The sequence below is a fragment of the Venturia canescens genome, chromosome 1 (genome assembly GCF_019457755.1).
Source record: "Venturia canescens isolate UGA chromosome 1, ASM1945775v1, whole genome shotgun sequence".
Classification (NCBI taxonomy): Eukaryota; Metazoa; Arthropoda; class Insecta; order Hymenoptera; family Ichneumonidae; genus Venturia; species Venturia canescens.
In genome coordinates this window covers 637,237-661,289 of record NC_057421.1, presented here as the reverse complement: position 1 = coordinate 661,289, position 24,053 = coordinate 637,237, and the positions used below count along the sequence as shown (strand labels likewise).

The following is a 24,053-nucleotide window of genomic DNA, read 5'->3' as shown; positions in this document are numbered from 1 at the left end:
ATCTCGGTGTCCGATGCGGAATCGGCTCTATTATTATTACCGCCTATCCAGATGCATGGAAGTCTTGCGGTTTTTTCGCAAAAAATATACTGAAAAATCCGCAGACCATGGTGACCGACACTTTTCAACAAAGAAATGCCTCGATTTCGTTAGCTTCTCTGAAACATTAATTAATTGAGAATTAGTACCATTCCTTTTTTCCTGATAAATTTTCGGCACAATAAAGCGATTTTTTTTGCTTTTCACTCTCTTTATGCTTTGAAGAAAAAATCATTTCAAATACAAATACAAGACAATTGAAGAAAACAATTCAAATACATCTGACATCTGAGAAGTCACCGACGACTGTAAATATTGGTTGAAAATGAGAACGATTCGACACGAAATAGCCAATGTATACTCATTCGTCGCATTAGTGCACTTCGCGGGAGGGATGTTGTCCTTGAGCCATTTTATTTGTAGAATAACGTCCGTCCTCCTCCGCTTCTATGACGACAGATTGCGCTGGATAACAGACTTGCGAAGATATTTTTAAAAGCGATGATGTTCTCCATCGGTAGCGTTGCTTGACTCACTTTCATTTTCCGCATCGCATCCTAAACTTATATCGTAAAAATGAAAATAAATAAGATATAATATTATGTCCTTTTCAAAACCTGATTCAACATTTTTTTCATATAATTTTTTACGAGTTTGCGTTAGAAAATAATCTTTGATCCGATATAGCAGTATCCGCACACAAGAGTGATACAAAATCTATGAAGGCGGGAACGGGAACACTGTAGCGGGTGCTCCCAAACTCAAACGACGGATACTGATAATGTGTTTTATTTCAGCCGGAATTGTATTAAGTGAGACCTCGTGGTGTTTCAAGTGTAATCGCAGATCTTTATGATCCAAAAGACTTTGGTACTTTGTACGTGATTCACGCCGGTTGATTTTTTTTTCCTCAGCGAGAGGATAAGGTTTATTGCTGTCTCGATGATGCTGAAAAATCAGGCTGACTCAACCGTTGTGTTTGCTCTTTCGCGAAGGACCAAAAAAGAGTGACCCGACGTCACACAATTCTAATACGTACTTTTTTAATACCTTTTTTTTCCAATTACACTGATTCTGCGTTATGGTAATTCTTTTGTTATTGAACGACGCTGAAGTTTGCAACGTTGGAGTACAACGGAATATGGACGAAAAAAATATTTGTAATTCTCCAATTTTTTCATCCACCAAGTGTTGAAAAACTACAAATTGCTAATTCGGCAGAGAACGAAATTAGAGGAGGATTACTGAAATTATTGGAGGGTTTTTTAGATCATTTCGTTGGACTCTAACGTTGCAAACTTCAGCGTCATTTTTATTGATTATGGTATACCGATTGGTTCACCGATGATTTTTAGGCCGAATGAAAATTTCCCAGTGCAACTTCACGTACAATCGTTGGTGATGTTTACTTTAAAGCACATTTTATGTTCATGCAAGAATAACAAATATAAATTATGTGACTCGCCTTGATTAAAACATCGAATGAATAGTGGAATTTGAAAAATCAGATAATTTATCAATGCATCGTTCGTTAAATCGGAAAAAAAACATTTTCACAAATGGAAGGGAAAATGATAGTCGAAACGAAGGCTACAGTTTTGAAAAATCATGTGATCGCGTGTAGTTATCGAATAATCTGTTTAGATACCGAATCCAATGACACTTATGGAAGCTTTCAATTTCATTGCGTTGTGTCTCCAGCTTATCGTCGTTGAGCATCGTTAATTCGCAGCTAAATTGAGAGGCAATGCGAATGCTCATTCCCCCCTGCCCGGATGCGTGGTTTTCGCGGAGCCAAATATTCATCCGACAAATTTCAGAGCGCGAGTTTCAAGTTGGAGGAGAAAAAGTAGATTTTTATTCGCGTTAGTTTATTCTTCGATATAGCACGATGCAGCTTCAATTGGCAAACAATGACTGAAAAGTTTGTCCTATTTTAATAAACACAATACCACGTGGTTGTTCCACCGGGGAGGGAATAGGCGGGACGCGAGGGTGCGGAAAAAGTTTTTTTCCCTTTGGCCTGGTCAACCGTATAGTCGCGCGCTCGAGGTGCCTCGCGGGCTTGAGAGAAATTAACCGAGCTTCGTGTTTGAAAAAAAAAGCAGGAGAAAATAACCGGAGCAAAACATGGATAAGAAAGATGGCAAGCAACGCTGAAGAAGGAAAAAAAGCTGAGAATAATCAAGAAAAAGGGAGAAAGGATTAAAAAGAAGAGCGGGCTAGAGTAAAAATAGAGAAATCGAGGAGGAGTGAGGAATAGCGAAACTTGTAGAAGGGCGAGGGACGAGCCGATTTGAAAAAGGTAGAGAAAAATAAAGGGGACAGAAAATAAAAGGGCGGCAGAGGAAGGGAGGGGGAGGGACGAATATAAAGGGAGAAGAAAGAAAATGAGAGAGACAATGTAGAGAGAGAGGGAAAAAAGGGGGTTGGAGAGCACTGCAGTGCAGAAGGGACAAAAACGAGGGAGCGAGAATGTTTCACTCTACTTCTCGTTGGCACGCCATTTTCGTCGTGCAATTCACCCATATATTCGCGTCATCGTAGCCCGTCGACGCCGTCGCTATTGAAAGGTCTGATGAAAACATTAAAATTAAAAATGTCGCCCCCAGGGCTATACTCAACCCTTTTTTCTCTTAAACTACTTTCTCCTGCTGGCTCTCGTTGGGAAAAACTCTCAACCCTTTCGACCAACCTCAAAAAACTAAAAATTTTATTTCCAGCTATCACTTTGATTTCGAGTATAAGTAGCAATAAAATATTCTATCTCTCTTTTCGGCTCCATTAGATTACTTCAAATTCGCAGTCGAAGAATAAATCTGTAGGCCGAAAGACGAGCAACCCTGGACATCGGTCGAATTTTCTCTGCAATTCGATGTCGAAATCTTTTTTTTTTCATTCCATAAAAAATGCGATTCATTCGAGGGTTCATTGGTTGGAATAGTGCGGCTCGCATTGGTCAACTATAAATAATTTGCCAACCCTTTTCGGGCTAACCTACTTAAAGCCAACCGAATTCCGAATTCGAGCGCTCCCGACTATGTGTGTTGGCGCATGTAAATAGCAGAGGTAAAGACCTTCTCCCGTTTTCCGCTCGCGTTCGGCTCTCGCGCTCTCTTTGTCCCGCGCTTGATGACTCGTCGCTCGAGGTTTTTACGAACGATCGAAAACTTCAAAGAGAATAATTGAATGGCACTTTTGTTCCTTTTTTCCGGGGTTATCCTGTTCCACCGTGAGAATCCGTTTGAGAGGATCTTCCCTAGTTGCACGCTCGATAAACAACTGTTCGATGTAAGGATTTCAGAACAACCGAGAAGCAAAATGAAACGACTAATCACCAGTCCTGATTGAGCTTGAGCCCGATTGTCTCGCTGTTTCTATTATTCCAACATTTTTTGGAACCGAAAAAAAAATTTCACTCGTTTTCCGTCGCATATCGATCTGCTAAACGATTACGAAGCAATGAATGAAATTTCCCGAATCTCTGTCAGTTGTAATCAAACTTGAATTCAGCATCGATTTCCGTTGGCCAATTTTCGAAAAACAAAGAATCCTGAAATAGAACCGTCCTCATAGACTTGTAAAATATCATCGTTGTTGCTGGGTTCACACGTTTATATTTAAATCGAGACAAATTCAATAGTCAAGTCTTGATGAGGTTTTTTTTTTTTTTTATTTTTATCATTTATTCCGGCGTTATTATCATTGTGCGCGTAATAAAATTCTAAAGGACGCGTGGCCTTATATATTTTGAATCGTACTGTTGCTGCAATAATGAGAAGAGAGCCACAGGCAGCCCGCAGTTCGTCGGTCAACCACGGGGCGGAGGCTGGATTTCCTCTTGTCAAACCGAGTGAGCAATAGCGCATGAACATGACGTACGATTACGAGAGAAAAGCCCTCTAGCCTGGGCAATAACTACTCATCACTCCCCCTCTCTTTTTCTCTCTTCTCATACGAGCGCTCGTACGTCTCGAAATAAATGTGGTTTACGATGTTCGATAGACAAAAGTACTTCCGGTTCGATGGACAACGTGCGCGTACACCGGGTGTACCGAGAGTCGCGCTTGAAATTTTCAACTTTTTAAAAGATCTGGGAAACGATGCGCGAAAGAGAAAGTCAGCGAGAGCTCGAACAGCGGTTCTGAATTTTAGAGACTAATCGTTGAATACCGGCAATATCCACCGGATAAGGCGCGCATGAGCGTGCTCCAGATCGTTTGATACGAATCCTTCGTAGCGTGACATCGCGATGAATAGCCATTTCCAATAGCTTTTTTTTAGAGAATTTCAAGATTCGCGAGAGAGTCTTTTAGACTTTTTTTTAGAGCAGAATAGTTCGACTGCGCGGGAGCAAGAAATCTCAAACGGAGGAGGAAAAAGTCGATTGGAACGTTCAATAATCATGACAGGGAAGACTCTCTTCCCCGCGTCCAATGAGATTTACTTTTTTTTCGCTCTTTTCAAACATTGCGCTCAATACTTCCGATTTTCAATGTGGACACTCTAATCCACTCTGCCCGATAGCTGTAATCCTCGCGAGGAAAGTCTACTTAGATTCGTTCTCTCGATCGGTCGTTCACGCCGGACGTTGGACGCGAAAACCCGATTTTCACGGGGCGCCAATCTAATCGAGTCATACGCGGAGATGCTGCTCTTGTCATTATATTATCATCATCATCATCGTCATCTCATCAAATTTTCGTCCGATCTGATGGAAAAAGTTTACCGATATGTTTCTTTCCGTCGTCCCGCGGTATAGCGGAGTCTGTTGCTTCTCCTTTTGGAGCGTTGCGTCCTTGCTGTAAAAGGAGTTCTTCCTCGTGTCGGCGAAATGCGGCGGCGTGCTATGGACATCCGCGAGGAAAGGATTTATCAGTCGCGTATCCATTGGGCAACTCGAGTGAAATGAAAAACTCTCGGACTTGATGAACGAATGCGCACACCGCGAAGTATCGTATGGGTGCGTGTGCTCTTTCGAAATCTCCCGAATTGAATAATCTTCTGTCGACTCCTTTCGCTTTCGTTGTTTTATGCTTTTCCGCAAAGTGTACGCGCGAGTTGTGCATTCCGATGAGGCATATAAATCAAGATTTTCCGGTTTTTCCGGGAAAATATGATTTATTTCTTCAGCTCTTTGAATTGGACGTTCCCGCGACTATAGCGGATCGTCCTATCCAAACTGGAACCCGAACAAACAAGCGGGCAATCGGAAAATCAAATAAGAAATGACGAACTTCAAGTCCGAACTCGCACCCATAAAACTTTCTTCGCGGCCGAGTGTTTCGGCTCAAACTCGTCGGAGTTTGAGCCGCCCCCCACACGTGGCATATTCAAGATTTGAAATTTCGATTCGAGACGCCCTTCGTATCCGCGTGCATGCGAGAAGACTCGGTGTTTGCCCCAAGGGGACATCGCGCGAGGATGCAAATTTGTGATGCGTATAAATAAAGCGTGGCCGCGCGAGTCCCTTTCTCGCCCGCTACCGCCAATTAAAACGCTCCTTATCGAGAAAAATAGGGTGGGCGCACCAGCTCGAAACGGCGGGGATCTCGATGCATAATACGATGCGCACGAAGGACGCGTGGACGCACAAGCGTTCTATATCTCCAGCCGGTGAGAGCGAGTAAGTGGCGAGCGGCGCATTCTTTGTGTTTGTCGGGAGGTTATCTCGAAGCAGCCTCATACATATATTACAGAACAAAATCTGTACGCGGCGTTAGACAAAAAAGCATGCATAAGATTTAACGCGAACAAGATCCAAGCTGAGCGTTCGTATCGATCTTTAATCTCGTTCGCGATCCAGCAGCAATCTGCTCGGATGATAGAGGAGCCTCTGATTTATTATTGTGTTAAACGCGTCCGCAGAGACCGGGGAGCTCCGCGACATGAAAATGCAAAACGAGAATATTCGAAAGTGTCGAACGAACAAACAAAAAACGTGGAAAGTACAATTATAAAAATAGCTTGCAAAAAATGTAATGCCGAGAATACCAAGATCTTGGGACGGATATATAATTTATCTCGTGTATAATTGCTAGCCTCGACGAGAATTTATCGGTTTAAAAATTACTCCAGAGCAATAATAATAATAATAATATTACCTTTTTCATCTATCCGAGGACTGGTGCAGCATCAAATGAAATTATTATTCGTATATTATTATTAGTGTATACTTGAAAATAATTAGTCGTGCAATTTTTAATGTGATTAATTCTTAATTATAGATATTTACATTATTATACATCATACACGGAGATATGAAGCATCGTTGAATGTTTTCACTGAAACTTGTTTTCTCTCGTCATAATTTCACAATTATTTATTGTTATTTGTAATAACAGATTATAATTTTGTAATAAAAGATTGATCGAAGCTCGAGTATCAGAAAAAAACGTTACCCAAATTTTTTTATGTGCCAATTTTCAAGAGTTGATTTTCAATGAGAATCGTATTTTTTAGTTGGCCAAACGAGCCAAACTTCGACGCAAGGAAATTCGATAAATTATTAACAAGTAAGGCTCCACCTCAAAATTGCTCCGAATTTTTGAATATTGCAACGTGACAATCAGTAATGTGATACATAACATGAAATATTATGGCATGCAATATTGTTTGTTAATAATTACCGAAAATTCAATTATCGCTTCACACGCCTCATAGAAAAAATCATTTTTATAAAGTTTGTATTCATTTTGCTTATTTCACGAACAAAATGCATTTTGCTCTACGTTAAGAATTCAATGAGCTGGTCTCAATATCGGAGCGTTATCCGATCATTCTTTAAATACACGAATGTCGATACGAAATTCCTGCCGAATTCGCCATTCGTAGATTTTCAACCTGCACCGCGATACATTGTGAAATAAAAAATGAGTGAAGTACAAGTGTCTTTTTTTTCCTTCATTTCGTTGGACTCCAACGTTGCAAACTTCAGCGTCGTTCTTTGTATATCGATCTTACCGTCCCTTTGAGCGACATCCGAGTTTCGATTGGCCTCGCGCGCATCATCAATTCCAACGGTTTGAATTTACCAGTTAGGAATGAGCGCGCGGTACCGCATATAATGAGCAATCGATTGCATCGTTGTACAAGTTGAAAGCAATAACGAGGCTTCATAATGTCTGAGTGCGTGGATCAAACAAGGAGCGTAATTGGTCATGAACGTGAACGTGAACGAAACGGTTGAAAATAATTAATAAACGTGACCGCGTTACTAAATATCTCTCCGTTTTAAAATTATATTATTTCATCGCTCAAACTTTTGTATCGCAACGAGGGGGGGATTTTAATTGAGATATTTTATAATATAAGCCACAAAAACATTTTCCCTCCGTGTTATTCGCTCCGAGACGAATGCGTTTTGAATGCACACAGATATTTAGGTATATATATATTCGTGCGGATGATTCAAATTGGAAATAAACGAACTGCAAAGTAAGCACGCTTCGAGATTGAAAACAGTAAAAGCAGTTGGAATGCCGAGCAATAAAAATCTTTTTCGCATGGTCGCTCGCTCACGAGATAAAGAAAAAGAGCGAAAGAGAATAGGTAAAAAGGATGTATAGAAGTACGGAGGAAACGCGCGCGCGGTCGTTTCGAATTATTCGTACACCGTTAGGTGGTTGCCGGGGCGAGGCTACTGTTGCATCGTCCGGAATTTTTATCTCCGTTTTTTTTATTCCTCACGTTCCGCCTGCTTGTCTTTTTTTCTTTACCTTTTTTTTTACCTCCGCCGAGGGATGAAATCGCACATGGAAACATCCCTGGATTCACGTGTACATATTTCTGCGTTTACGGGGATTCTCTGTACGTGACGGGGCGCGAAGGCCGGAAAAGGTGAGAACAGGCCGCGTGTGAAAATGAATTTTGGACGGTAGCCCTCGTTTATTCGGTACACCGCACATGGAGCCTCTGCTCGCTCTTTTATACATATGTTATTTCCCCACCGTTCTCCCAATAATTCACGAATCTCCGGAAAGAGCTTTTCCTCTTCATTTAACATAAATATTATACATATCCCATATACTCGCTTATACTTTCCATTATTCGTGCGTCCATTCGATATTAACGAATTTTTATATACGACCGTTGTTCCATTCAAAGAATCTTCGTATACATATACATTTTTCGCAAAATTTAATTCCGCATCTTTTCATTGTATAGCGTTGTGTCCAAAATTCATGTGGCATTTTCGAAAAATATTGTAATATCCCGCGGTCAGAATCGAATAAAACTTGCTTTACCCGAAACGAGCTATATTTTTTAGAAAGTAGTGTCTCTCAGAAATTCATCATTATATTTCGAATTCGAATCGCCATTTGTTTCCCTGGCGCGCTAAGAAACCTGAAACACAGGCACGAATGCTGTAAATGAGCTAGAGAGAAGTGACTGCCCTTCGGACAGTCGCACTTGTAAAATCATGGAAATCAATGGTTTCAATTCAATAAACAAAACGTTGTCAAATAAATCGACGCCGGATTACGAACAAGAGAAATTACAAAAATACATGGCGATTTTTTAAGGAACAAATGTATCCTGTCACGAAGTTATATCGTTGCTAATATTTAGTGCATAAAATTTATACGGCAATAAACGCAGAAGATTCCGAGATAAATATGGATGCTTGGGAAGAGAAAAAATTGGCGAATGGAAAAAAAAAACTTAGCAGAGCGTGGTTTCGATCCACGGACCTCTGGGTTATGGGCCCAGCACGCTTCCACTGCGCCACTCTGCTCTCTTGAAAAAGTCACTCTTGTTCGACCCACATGAGTATAAGCTAACCCCACAATATTGTTTGCACACCGCTCTTAATATTTTTTCTCTTTTATTTATACAAACGTATGCTTCCCTCTTTTCAAAACTCACCTACTAATTCTTGATTTTACACGATTATCTCGTGGACCGTATGACTTTAGCCGGCTCAACGAACTGTTATAATGAAGCCAAAAGTCGAATTTGCCTGCATAAATAATTCCTATTATTGTTATCGTGTATGCGACGAAGTAACACCGTTGTGCATGGAGATATATAGACACGGCGCGCATTATGCGTAGTCAAGCGGACAAACGTGCGTTGGCATAAATAAATTTGCACACAGCGGAGGGAGAGCTTTGCGAACTCGATCACGTTCCTACCTACAAAATAATGTACAATTTCATCCGATGTATATGCATCCGCATGTAACCATTGACAAATGTACCAACGCGTAATAAGCCAACGTATGTGCTGGGGTATATATTTTTATACCACACTGCGAATTTATTCGCTTATTTATGACTACTCTGCGCGAGCACGTTTCATGCTGAATCCTTCAATTCACGCGCGGGCTTTGGATAATTAATTCATATTTTTCACCCGAAACTTTAACACGAGCGAGAAGTAAGTCCGAGGAGGAAGGGGAGCCAGCCAGAGGAGAGCGAAGGGACCACGCAGGTCTGGTGGGAGGATCTCTAAATACGAACAAGCGTATATTAATCAGCGAGCCTTGTCGAGAAGTGTTGACGACAGGCGTCGACCACCCTCTGCAACATCCCCGTGGAAAACAAGTTTGTAACCCCTCCCTGCGCACCTCCCCCCGTGTACGTTTGCCAATAATCCTACCGTATGTCGCACTCTCGTGTTCTCTGCGCTATTCCCTTCTTTCCCCCCGCTGCACCCTTATCGAATAGGTACTCTTGCAAACCACGAGCCGCGTCGCTCAATTACCCGGTTTTTTTCGAATCTCTCTGTTTCGCTGTTTTTATATATTTCCCGAACGAGACCGTCCTGCTTTCTCTTATATGGCCCGCCGGTATTCTCCTGCTCCTCACCGCGCTTCTTACTCCCAATGCCTCCTCGTTCATCACGCTGAAGTTTGCAACGTTGGAGTCCAACGAAATGATCTCAAAAAATTATTTTACTAATTCTCCAAAATTGTTCCCTGCTGAATTTCCAATTCGTAAGCTCCAACGTCGTCCTCGTTCCGCTCTCCCATCAATTTTTCATTCTTTCTAACCCCGTTCAGTCCAAAATTTCGATTGTTAAATAAACAACAAGTGGAGATATGCGAACGGAAGAAAAATATTCGAACTTCATATTCATATCGACGAATCAACGTTTACATCAAATTGATTGGCATAGGGAAAGGAAACGACGATGACTCGAAGAACTTGAAACGTTTGTACGTATACAAATACGAAGTTTACCAGACGGATAGCTGTCCACTACACAAGCTTTTTCGTTGATTCCTTTTTGTTAACATTATTGCGAGAGGAACGCTTGAAACTGCAGGTCGAAAACTCAATTTCCATGCGCCCCGTGATCGAGCGAACCCAAAATAGAGTCACAAGTATCTGCGCTTTATTTTGCTCATTGAGTCTCTGCAACGAGCTGTAAAATTTGTACGCATGGGTAACGCTGATAAAACCAGTGAAAAAACCTGATGCATGAGGAATAATAAATTTGAAAAATCGCAGTATTCTACCATTGATCAATATGAAGAGGTATCGGCTGACAGATTTTTCTAATTACTCCACTTTTTCAAATTTACATCAAAGAGTTTCTGTGGAATCAATCGCTTTCGAATAATAAGCAAGCGTGTTCGTCTTAAGGTAGTCCTTACGCATGAGCGTATTTTTTGGTGGCGCAAACTAGGGCACTCGAAATTCGGACTGATTTCTTGTTATATGGGAAAAGCTATTTATTTCATTTTTATTTTGAATTATTTAGTATGAATTATTGAATAGAAATTTAGTGATGATGCAATCTCCATATAAGCTCCCGTAGAAATTTTACGATTTTTCAAGTTTTAATTCTTCGTCATTAAATGTTTGATCAACTGACCTGAAATTTCGCCAATCTTTTCGCATGCACTTTTACATTGCTGTTATTTAAAATCAGTTATTTGTATAATATTCGAGTTCGTGAAAGGAATACCTTAAAAGTCTGCTGCGGCTTTCAATTTTTTTAGCACTTTTTTTTATGGTCGGTATACACAAGTGTGCTTCACTTCCACATATGGGACGTATCATTTCCACGCGGCTTATCAAACTTCTTTCTGGTCACCCTTTCAAAGAGGCTATTTTCGAACATTCGCTTCCGACCCATCCATCCCTTCTTTCTATCACGAGCACTTTAAAACTTCGATTTATGTACACCGAGCCACTCTTTTTTTGTAGTCTCGAACGAAATATTCTTTCCATCTTTTTTCTCACCATCTTCTCCCTCCCCACATACCATATTGCCAAAATAGTTTACGTCAAAAATATACCTTAACTGCAAAGTCATATTTGCAACAACAAAAACACTCGACTCACTTCTCAATACGGCAGACGATAGTTGTTCTTGCATTCTTCAAGAACGCAGTAATCCAAATCTAATTCATCATTGCGAAATGAATGAAAAAAACATTTGTAATTCACTCATTTTTTATTTCACGAAGTATTGGTGCAGGTTGAAAAACTACGAATTCGGCAGGCAACGCGGAATTGGAGAATTAATGGAATTATTGGAGGATTTTTTAGATCATTTCGTTGGATTTGCAAACTTCAGCGTCATCGCGACTCACCATTCGTACGATTAGAATACTTTGTTCAATTTCCTGTCCTCAATATATTTACATTGATCAAAAAATTTAATTCTTCGCGCAATTTTAACTTTCTCGAAATATTTCGTGACCTCGGGAATTTTTTAGTAATCGATCCGTATGAATTTCGATCTGTTCCGAAAAAAGTTTCACGCAATATATCGTATTGCTTATTTGAATATTGCCTTTGAGGGCAATAATATTGTAACTATTTCCTGTAGAAAAAAATTTGAGCCAAGACGACTCAAAATAGTAAATGCTGGAGGGAATTTCCGTCATCAGATTTTCGGATGGAAAAATATCTCAAAGCGCTTTTCCGTGAATCGGTCTTAACGAGGAAAGAGTGCACCTGCCCCAGGTAGAAAATCCAGTCGGCGTTTCCATACCGTCTCGTCGGGGGTCGCTTTAGAAAATCTCTCAGGGTCTCCGACGAGAATTAAATTCTTGAAAAGGTCCAGAATAATGACACTCTTCGTGTCTGTCCGTGTCACTGCATGGGCCTGTAAAGTTAATTTATATTTCCAATGTTACGCGCCACGAGCACGGATTTCTTGCGGCACAAACCATGAGTAGTGTGTGTTAAGAAAAAATATATTTTTCATGTCCGCAGCTGCAAAATATGAGAGAAAAACGATCAACGATCAAAAACGGAGAGCATTTTAAATAAGGATTTTTCGAATTATTGTTAGTCGCTAGTCAGCGAATATCGCGGAGAGCTTTAAAATCCTGATTTTTTTACAAACACGAGAAAATTTCGCGAAATACGATAAAAAATTGAAAGCGATTAAATCCGTACAGTTTCCCAAGTTCTCTAAGAATTGATGGAGAATTTGGTCCAGACACCGCTGTCGCTCGTGACGCTAGTGTCGCCCCTTACCTCTCGAGAATATGCACGCGGTTCGGTCCGTTTCCATAATGGGCCCGATGGTTTACAGTAGCCGTATTCCAAAGCCTGTTGCTATAGTATTGCGAGTACTTACGCGTGCTAGAAGGCTCACACCGCTGGCAGCAGCAGCAGCAGCAGCAGCAGGTTTTTGAATACGACCTGACAATAAGTCGGCGCTTGCGCTGAACCTCGCATGAGTTGCAAGTATAACGGAACGTGAATGAAAAAATATGACTTTTTCTGCAACGTTCACACCGTAAAAGATGATGATGAAAAAAATGTGAAACTCTTGAAAGGTTGCATTAAATCCAAAGTTTGTACTATCCAAAGGATGAAACAAAAAGTCATTTCACTTAGTGCATCTATATGCGCGGGAAGGGAAGAAAGAGAGCGTCGAGGCATTTGCGTTCGTCGATAATTGGGACGCGAGAGTTTGCGTCTCGAATAACCAGAGTAACGAGTCTCTCGGCCTTCCTCTCTTCCTTTCCTTCCTTCTTCATTGTTGCAAACAAACGGTTAGAAGTTCTCTGCTCGTGCACTCCGCGCGCAGAGCGTTGTCGACGCGATTGTGGCCGATCTCGTCGTTGGTTCGACGCCCACGTACTACGAGCTACGAACGCGATTCGAGTAAGCAATGCACTGATTAGCGCGACCTCCTTACAATTGTAAACGCATATACCTCCTAATATATTCTTATAGCATTTATAAAACATCGTGAAATGTGCAATGCGTTAATCATATACGCGCGAGTATGACGAAACTGTGCGAATGAAATGCACACACTGCTGCGTTACACGCATGAATTATTTATTAATCCAACGCTTACGGAACGCCGGAAGAACATCTTTCGTAATGTCTCGCGCGAGGAAAACATTTCTTGTTCACCGCGGTGTCATTAATTTCGTTGCTTGTATTGACTCTTCGGGTGCAATTTAGTTGGAATTGAATTTAGGTGAACTAATTGCGCGATTCGCCATTCTAGATTTTCATGATATTTGCGGGGATTCGATCAATCGAGTCGGTGGCGGTATTACGGTCGTTGACGCGCGGTAAAACTTTGACGGCAAACATTCGGAAATAGAAATTGAAGTCTCGTCTCCCGTCCCGAATCTCGTCGAATAAATTATAATCTTTGCAGAACGTGAGAGAAAAAAGGGAAAAAGAGAAAGAAAAACGGATAAAGCGATCGAATTTCAGGGAAGCCGAAAATTGGTAAAGGCGTCAGTGAACAGGAAGATGAGAGGGAAAGAAGGGAACCAATTTGCTGGTTGAGAAAGCCCGGCTCGAGAAGGCACGCGAGAACCACGTACCACAAAAATCTCTCCGCGTCGTGTCTTTGTCCCCCCTCCGACCCTTGTCGCTCTTTCTTTCTCTACACATCTCTATAATATGTCGCGGTCCATCTTGCTTCCTTGCACAACCCAAGACTCGGATCTCTTCTGGTTCTTCCATATGTGTATATACCTCTGTGAGCCCCGTACGTGTGCGAGTGTGTTTGTGATAACTTAATTGAAGCGAAAGATTTTTCTGTACGAGTGAGCGCGACTCACAACATTCCAGAAATTCGCTCCTCTCGTATATAGACGGAAACGATTAATTTGTGTGTGCTTTTTTCTTCTTTTGTATTCCGGAAATCCATTGCTGGTCCGTTCGGTCGTTACGTCATTTCACCCTTTTTTTCTAGTTTCTGAAAATCGATGCGTTCTCACAGAAATTTAAGGTATTCCTTTCGCATGAGCGTATCTTTTGGTGGCGCAAATTAGGGCACTCGAAATTTGGACCAGCTTCTGTTTTTGCCACTTTTCCAACTTATTCTATCGCGAATATCTCTTTTAAGCATTCGGTAACCCTTTATTTTTATCCTCGGTATATGGATTTCTTACATTTTTTTCTGTCCATGAGACAGTTTGTATCAGGAACTTGGAATTATTCAGTATATGAATTATTGAATAAAAATTTATTGATGATGGAATCTCCATAAGGTCCCGTAGAAATTTTACGATTTTTCAAGTTTTAATTCTTTATTAAATGTTCGATAACCTGAACTGAAATTTTGTCAATCTATTCGCACGCACTTTTACTTAACCGTAATATAAAATCAGTTATTTTTAGAATATTCGGGTTCGTGAGAGGAATACCTTAACGGATCATCAAATCGATATTGATCCAACGAGAGTTGTTATCAATACTCATTCTCGCAAGAGCGTAAAAACTAACCCATTATTTCATCGTAAATGTTATTAAACTTTTTCCATCCTATTGCTCACGCGTTGAGAAAAAATCTACGACTTTTCACGCATTGAAGCGAATATTCCCCGTTTATTAAAAAATAAGTATTGTTTGTGGTAGCCGTTAAATTTGATGTTATTCGAGGACCATTAGGTGATCCGGCGTTGTATAAAGAGAGCTTATAATTTTTTCCCCTCCCGAGACGCCGTTCGTGAGCTCGCATGTATATATAAACTCGTGGTGTATAATAGCGTAGTCGAGGACTATGAATTATGAGAATGTTCGGTCGGGCTTTCGCGCGCGAGCCACCTTTCGCAAGGGCCAACGAGGCTATCGGTACCAACGATCGTCGATTGTGTTTTGCCCATCGGAGTCACATTTTTCCTTATCGTATACATGCGGTATACGAATCGAGACACTCTCCGTATATACACGACTGGAACGCTTTCTATATACGTATATAAATGCAACGTCTAAATTCCGCCTACACACCGAAAAGTACTGTACACGCGAGAGAGATACGACTGCATCAACTGCCGAGGAGAAACTATACGAAAAAGATATTTCACGAGAAGCACGAGCGAAGTTTCTTGTCTCGAGATTTTCTCATCTTCTCTTTCTCGCTGCCTCGTACTCTTCTTCGGAGGAATGACGGAAGAGTGCAAACTCTAACGATACGCCTCTATCTATGTAGAGGTAAATAATACGTGTCGTATGCATAATCCGCCATATGCCGACGTGCTTCGATCCTCAATCGCTTCGAGGCTTCTCTTCTGACTCGCGGACTCTTCTCGCTTCGGAAGACTCACTCTATACGACTCGCATGTGACTTTAGACTTACTCGAGAAACTCGATCCGCCGAGCTTTCGTGGTCCTTCGTGACCGATCAATCCCACGAGCCATACGTGTATCGAGCGACTGCCATCGTTTTTGTTATTTATACTTATTTTTACCAAAAGCCGATGCTTTTGTTTAGATTTTTAGCATACTCTGCGCGTGCGGCGATCGGACGACTCGGATCGCGACTATCGACGAATCATCCAGTCTTTGTACATACCGTAGACTCGAACAGAAGAAAGAAAAGGAGCTTTTCATCCTAGAAAAAAGTTTTACCCCGCGAAGTTTTATACCCCTCTTTCGTCTCATACTTTTCGGTGCCTATTTTTTTTATGTCATGCCGGGTTATTGCATCGAGAGAATGGCCGAGGTTATCTGATTTGCGGATGAGTGTATGTGGTCCGAGCAAGAGAAAAGGATGAGAAAGAGAGTAACGCCATGATGTCGAGACGACCGCAAGTCTTGTCTGCCGCTCCGCAGGCTTGATTCACCGATATCGATCCGTAATCCCGACCGTATTATGCTCGCAGACTCTGTACCATCGTCTTACGCGGGACCAAATAAATTTGCAGCAGCTGTGTGGCTGATACGAGCGTGAAATCACGCAACGCGAGATCGATCAGCAATAGCATGTTTACGCATAGGCTCTATGCATTTTACAATGCTTTGTGGATGAATTATTAAGGATAAAAGCTGCGCGCGTCGCCAATCACAATTAACCTCCAACTTTTATGGCTCCCGTTGATTCGCGCTACTGCACCGAAGAGCGCAAACATTTGCCCCTTTCTTATATTAATCAAAATTGATACGTAAATGATCGTGTGGCTAAACGCCTCGACACTTTTGAACGCGCAATTTCATGACGCAGTCAAATAAAAACACAAATAATGCAATTATTGGGCTTCTATTTTCCGCGCATCCTCGATAACTCGAGTCACCTACTTTCGTTTGTACGACCCCACAGTCGAGCCACGAAACACCCTTTGAAACACCCTCGCCTCTTCCTTTTCTCTATCTCAAGAACCTTCCCGAAATGGATTTACTATTATTACCCAGCCAGGATATCCTTATCTCTCCTCTCAATGGAAATATGTGTGCTGGATGTTCATGCGCGTACTCACATGTATATAGAAAATTATAGAGACGCATTACGTTCCCGGTCTCTTTGCACAATACCTCGCCTTCGATATCTTGATCGAATATTCGTCAGACATCTCGCTGTACGCGCATATAAAATCCGACACCGCGCGATGAAAGAGTACACCATTTGCGAGATTTTCTTTTTCGATCGCGAATCAACTAAAAATGCAATATGTATCGTATAATTTCATCGTAATATTCTCGCAATGAAACGAATTTGACGAATGACGAGCTTACTTCGAACAATTTCCTTTAAATACATTATTTCTTATAAGAAATAAATATGAATCTCCGTGAATTTGAGCCCATTGTTTCGCGTGTCTGATTTTTTCTGCATCCACATTTCGGTTCTCTAGCTAAATTGTTCCTGGTGCAACCCTCCGGTCAGCATGTTGTGCACATTGCACACAGTACTTTGTCTCTCTGATGTTTTCTCGTTAAATAATCGGGTCAAGTGGGGGTATGTCTCGCGGCTCTCTTCATTTTTTTGTTCTTTCAGTTTCTTTATTTTTATCCTCTATTCTTAGTCTTTTACGCAGTATATTCTTTCCGGTGGTACTCTCGTTCACCCCTCATTTCACTTCCCTTACCTCGTTCGTCTCCCTTTCGGTTGATGTACACATTTTTTTCTCTTCTTTCTTTTTTATTTTTGATAAATAGAGAAAAAGAATCGAGCGTGTTCCGGCACATCTCGATTTCATTTTCTATTATTCGTTTATCATGTTTCGTCAATCAATATGCCCGAAACTATTAGTATCCGTCCCGGATAACAATAAAATTTCGTTAAAAAGTAGCAAAACATTTTTTTCAGGCCTCGTTAATTAGGCCGATGGAAACGGGTGTGAATACGATCGTGAGATTGTTGACAACGTTTTTGAACGTGTGGACCACGCGTTCTCTCGGCCATCGCTTTATATTCTCGCTGATTAACGAGAAGACTCATGAGCCACGTTTTTCGCGACTCTTTAAATTTTCAACCGCACGAGATTTGAGCTCGCGTATTTTAATACTCATTCATGCAAAAACTTTGAATTGAACATTGGTTATTCGCGCGATAACGTCACGAAAGACGTCGCTCAACTCATCAAGCTCCAATAATAATGAGTATAATTAATAATAATAATCGAACGTATATGGACTTACTTTATAGTGTACGAGTTATTCCGACAGCAATAAGCTGTTGCCTGTTAAGGAGGTTCAAGCGTGTCTCATGGAAAAATTATTTTTCAACTTTGCACACAATCAAATTTTTTAAACAGAAAGCACGTTCGCGATTTTTTGAAAGCTTCCATAAGAGCTCATGTTAAAATTGTTATTTTCAACAATGAATATCTCAATTATCAGGGGGTGAAACCTCTCCAAATTTTTCACAAATAATTAAGCGCTGCTCAAGAAGATTCACGCAAATTTCCAATTCATTAACTTGGAATAATAAAATCTAATGTATTTTCCATATGGCATCCTATATGTATCGCCTGAACTTCCTTAAATATGGAAAAAGGATCGAGTAAACGACACGGGTAAGGGAGAATTGGCAAGTCTGCGTCGGTATATACTATATAGTAGGTGAAAGCAAATATATCTTGCCACAAGTAGTCTCGTGAACACTTTAATTTGATTAGAGAACAGCTCGGAGGCTTCTTCGTATCCTCTTGCCAATATGCGATCTATATAAATACGTAAAAGCGAGAAAATAGGAATTCAAGAAATTTCAAACGGACTCAAACTTTTCAGCGAACCACGCAGCATCGGCGCGCATTTGATTTTAACGATCCCCGCCTCTGATCGTTTTGTCGACGAAGCTCCGAAGTTATCACTTTATTTATATTAAAATCGGATTCGCCTACGAATGTTTTATCGTTATATCAATAAAATACGTCAATCGTTACGGCTAATGATTTTGACAATTATATAGAAGCTCTAATTTCCGTATAGTCGTATGGAATGACGTATGATGTGACATACGAGTGCATTGAATTGAGGTAATTGGACGATGGGACGATTTCGTAAAAGCTATCAAGCCAGGATTAAGGATGCTGCGAATAATTTAATTAAATCATCGTTTTCTCGATCGCCATGGTCTTTTTGCTCGTATATCATTCATACGCTACGTGCTCACGAATCTGCATCTACGTACATGTTATAGCAACACACGTTAATAGAGCGTATGTATCGATACGTATAGTCAAGTACGTCCATCGGTTATGCGAATGTACGATGCGCTTAATGGACGAACCTGATAGAGAGCTACCACGGATAATGAGTGATCAAGCATCAGAATTATTCACAGCAGCTTTATTACATCCGCGCTCTAGCTCGGTATAACGAGAAAGCAAGAGAGAGCGTCCGGTTCATTCAGCATAATTCTCGTATCGCCGAACCCACCCGTATATTTCAATAAAAATCATCATGTGTATGAAATTTGCGCTGAGAAATTTATGCATACACAGGGTGTCCGAACAGCAAGACCGTGCTGCATGAACACTCGATACAACCCGCCTGTGCTTTATTTTACATCGCTCACCTGCTAATTCGTTTATGGTTATTACCAGTTGGAGAATCGAGAATGAAAATATTCGCATGGGACTGAACAACGGCGGGGCGCGGTATGCTTGATGCACGGTATTCCGATGTGAAGATTTTATTTAGAAATTTGTGTTCCAAAATTTGATTACTCAATTTTTTAAATGATTTTTCGTGTGTTCAAACGTTCGAAATTATGATCGACAGGACTTCATGTTTTTAAGGTCGTCCAATTGCACGGTCCACACACCCTGTGTACATTGTGATTCGAGAAGAGATTAAATTACACACGTTTATGAGCATTGAATTGAATCGGAGAACGGAAAGGGGTGCAAAATTGACGTTTATCTCGATCATCATCGTCGTCGTCGTTCAGTCACAACGAATTTTCACATGTAAATCTCTGCGCTACGTCTCGTCGCTCATCAGCCATTTTTTTTCTCATACAATATCTTTCTTGAATTGGTTTTGGAAATTTGTATGAAAAAATTATTCAAGCACGTCTGTAATTTAGCGAGAAAATTTCTGATATTCTTTAGCCTTGAGTTTTTCCTATTTTTCCACTGTTGTTTTAGTAGATTCTTCAAAGAGAAATCTGAGAAAATTACGGTACCAATGGTCGCTATACCATCTATAAGCGACGTCTTAAAAGCGCGTATTGTTTCGACCCTGAAGACCCATTTCTGCCCTTCGTCGTTACGTTCGACCAAACCGGAAATGAAAAGAGAGTCGAGTGCATTTCTTTCGAGGAAATAATTGAACAACGAAACGCGATGAAAAGTAGTTCGTTATACAGAGTACTCGTGCGGCAGTGATACTTTTTGACATCCTCGCATGCATACAAATATATACTTTCGTCGACATGTACCGAAAAAAATGGTAATCGAAAACAAAATTCGTTTCACTCAACCGAGAAATTTAGTTCTAGACAGAGGTAACGAAATATTTTTGACGCACTAGGCAAAATAATTTGTAAATGCTGATACGAGTTTTTCGTAGAAACAAGAATCATCCGAACAATTACCCTTCAATCAATTTAATTACATATTGAAGTTCGAACAAATATTTATGGAAGCAGCTTAAAATTATGCATTATAATTCGTAAGTATATAAACTTGCGATCGACCTGAAATTATTCTGAAAAAAATGATCGAATTTACATCGAGATTCGTTTTAATTTTTCATTCAATGGCTATAGAAAAAAAATCCTGTTCGTCGAAGTACTACGAAAAGATTGTCCAAAAAAAGATGTTATAAAAAGCTGTGTTCCGTAGCTCGGCACTTATCTTTTTTCCCCAGATAATTGTCGCAGGATTTACCTTTGTTGAGGCATAAAGAACACAGTCGAACGAGGGAAAAAGAAGGAAAACGAGAAAGAATAAATGGGAGTGGGAGAGAAATGGCTTTTATCGGTGAATCGATGTACTCATTATCGTGAAAGCTGTGCGGTCTTGCAAAACGACGAGCACACGAGAGTGTGTATAGAGAAAAAAGCCAATGAACTTGGGGGAAAAAAAAAACAAACAAAAGAGAAAAAGAAAAACGCGCGGAGTCACGCCAAGTTTTGCGGTGCTACATTTTCTCAATTAGATTCCTTCTTTCGGTATATACGTTCATACACTCGACAAGACAATACGCTCTTCGAAGATCCCGCGAAACGTGGACGCGAGAGAGCAGAAGAACGAGAGGGAGAACTTGTATTTTTCAAGCTCGTTTTTTTCGACTCATTTGAGCCGCTCGTCGTCGTTTACGAAGGTTTTTCGAACGAATCACCGCGTCCAATGATCATAACTATCGAATAATAAAAATGTTGAGAAGAAACATATCATAAATAGTATGAATAAATGGCTAAAGGTCTGTTACAGATATATTTATCCAGCCACGTATTTTTATTATATTGGTTGGGAAAGGCGTGAGATAGTCGATTGAAATTTCCGCTAGACTCGCTTCGGTATTACCCACTTTGGCAGAATGCTCCTGGCATCACTTTATATATCCCCCGATTCCGAAGTAAATTGAACATTCTGAGCTCGGGCTCGCTTATACGTTATTTCCACGTGCAGCCCAAGTCTATGGACAATTCCGAAACGGGATTACTTTTTAATTGCACACAAGACATTTTAAAACAACAATCATATTTATGAAATCGATCGCATATATCGAACATATAATTTGTTGATACTCCAATGATGCAACGACCAACATTTGATCATTAAACGTATATGGATGAAATAAACAATCACAAAGCGCAGTCGGGCGAATGAATTAGCGAAAAGAATAAATAAATAGGTCCATGAAGATTCGACGCTGGCGAAACTTTGAACGAGCTTTTTACTTTCCGGCCGAAAAAGCCCATATATATATATATATATATAACGATTAAGTATAGAAGGTGGGAGTAGGATTGCTTGGAAAATTTTCGATAACCAGAGCGAGTTGGAGCAATAACTATAAATCCCCCTATATTACCACGAGTTTGAAAATTAAAGCTCGAAAGCTTCGATTTCCTCTATTCTCTCCCCTACTGTCTTTCTCCCCTTCTCAGCGCGACCATCTCCGCCTTCCACGTTCAATGCTTCCGTTCTCTTTTCTGAATTTTCCCAACACCTGCCATTTTCGTCGTTTCCGAGTGTAAAATCTTTCCTATCGCTGTTCTAGTTCTTATAGTTGATGTTGTCGTTGTTGTTTCGCGTTAAAGCAGTATTTTACGACGCCACGGGAGAAGCACGTTCCACGCGGTACTTTATACCATTTATCGTCCGACAGGGCTATCCCGCCCTCTCTCTCTCTTCCTCTATCCTTTTATTTCGAGACGCCGCTTTTCCACCCGTTCATCTCGCTCGCATGCATTTTACATCCTATCCCAGGAGAAAATTCACGTAGGCACGCACGATCCTTCACTACCTTTTCTTCCGACTCTTCGTACATTTTTTATTTTTCTCTCTAGTTCTCTTTCGCTTCTAATTTTAAGCATTACCAGATTTTTTTTTCGAACAAAACAACTCGTTTTCATAGTCGTCGTTAATTTGGTTCTCTTTTTTCCGAAAATATTTGTTTTTTCTTCCATTTCTTGTGTCATTCGTGGTGAAAAAGAACAGCAGCTGTAAAGCTATACTAAAAATTGAAAACTCAATTTACTTTCATGAAAAATTCCTTCCTCCCCCGTCCTCTTTTCTTTTTATTTTGATGAACAATATAACGAAGATCGAAATTGCCACGCTTAGGGAAAAATCCTGGGAAAGTACATTTGTTAATCTCTTTGTATTTTTTTTACGTACATACATAATACGGTCAAAGATGTCCCTTGAAAAATAAAAATCTTTACAGATATATAAGAATCAAGTAAAGTCGCATCTGTTTTCGACATTTTTTCAGATTTTAAACTCGCATTTGTAGACCGTTTTTTTCAAAATTATGTCACAAAGGGTTGCATCTTCAACTGCTTTCTTGTATATCGCCCCTGCGTTTGGAGTTATATTTATATTTCGTTCAGCACTTTACTCTCGGACATATACCTTTCCGAGCGATTTCAACATGCAAGCGTTTCTACCGTGTATCGTTTAATTGTACATACCCCGTAATCGTTGTCATAGAGATATTATGTCCGTATGGTGAAAACGGATTTCGTGCACTTGAGAACCAATTAATTTCTTCTGTCTCATTGTCCGAAATAGCTCTAGCTCTTAAGGGAATACCGCAAATTCAAATTACCGATGACTCCAAACCTCATGATCGAAATACGAGCTATACCCGCGCAAGAATCTCGCTATTCATTCGTACTTCAATGCATCTCATTGATCTTGAAAAAATTGGCTGTTTTTCGGATTGCAATGCCGATCCATATCAATGTAAATTCCTCGAGCTTGGAGCGCGTGTTGAAAAAAATCATGGAGTAAAACTATAAATAAAAATGAGCAATTTCGACCTCACCGGAGCTGAGATTGGAGTACTCGTGAGCTAATTTTCCATGTTTCCCCTCACCATCCGCTTACAATCACGTTCTTCTATGTATACATGTATATGATAGGAGATTCAATTACGAACGTCAGGGTAGTACGATGGTACACCAGGTGGATCGAGAAACCGTGTGTACTTTGGGTGTCACGTACTAGGGCGCGCGTAGAACCAACGGTATACATCTGGCTGTGCACACAAGTGACGTCATATGGTGTATATTCTCTCTTCTGCGGATCGATCATGTATCAGAAGAAGTACATGTACCTCTGCTTCGGGGACTGACCGAAATGAATTTCATTGGAAAGAACGAGTGAGATATTCAATGAAAAGTCTTGGACCTTTTTTTTTTCTACGACGCGTCGTTGCTGCGGCGTTTAACTAATTTCTCTCTGATTTGTATAATTAACCCGCGGTAAGAGTGAAGAGTAGAAAAAGAGTGGTACCGCTGTAGGCGCTACGACGAAACCCGCGACGCACGCGACCTCTGCCAACTCTTGCTTCTTTTTACCACGATCCGCCACTCGACCGGCCTTCTCTAAATCATATTTCAATGTACGACGTTTTGCATCTCGAAAATGAGACACTCCGAGCGTTATTTCCGTGATATATGGTGGAACGCGCGGAGATATCGAATGATCCAACTCATAATATTCCTATTTCTCGCTCTTGTAAAATAGACATTACAACGGAGAAAATGGAGAGAATTCGGAAAGCGATGGTTTTTTTTTACATTTCCATCGCGCGTCTGTTTCAACGTAGCGAATTTCAAATCGTAAAGCACTCTGATTTCTTTCCTCTCGCATTATCTATCTTCTCGCATGCATATTACATATTTTTGTACCAACGTACATACGACAGACACTAAATGTATTAATA

At 40.5% G+C, this 24,053-nt stretch overlaps 1 protein-coding gene and 1 non-coding gene across 3 annotated transcripts in view; one reads left to right on the top strand and one right to left on the bottom strand.

Annotated features, from left to right (window-relative positions):
* The window catches only part of LOC122419339 (CD151 antigen-like), a 73,729-nt gene that overhangs the window by 1,339 nt on the left and 48,337 nt on the right, over positions 1 to 24,053 (top strand). The window lies entirely within an intron of this gene.
* Positions 8,705 to 8,776, bottom strand: TRNAM-CAU (transfer RNA methionine (anticodon CAU)). Its single transcript has one exon. It is a non-coding gene; the product is annotated as a tRNA-Met (tRNA).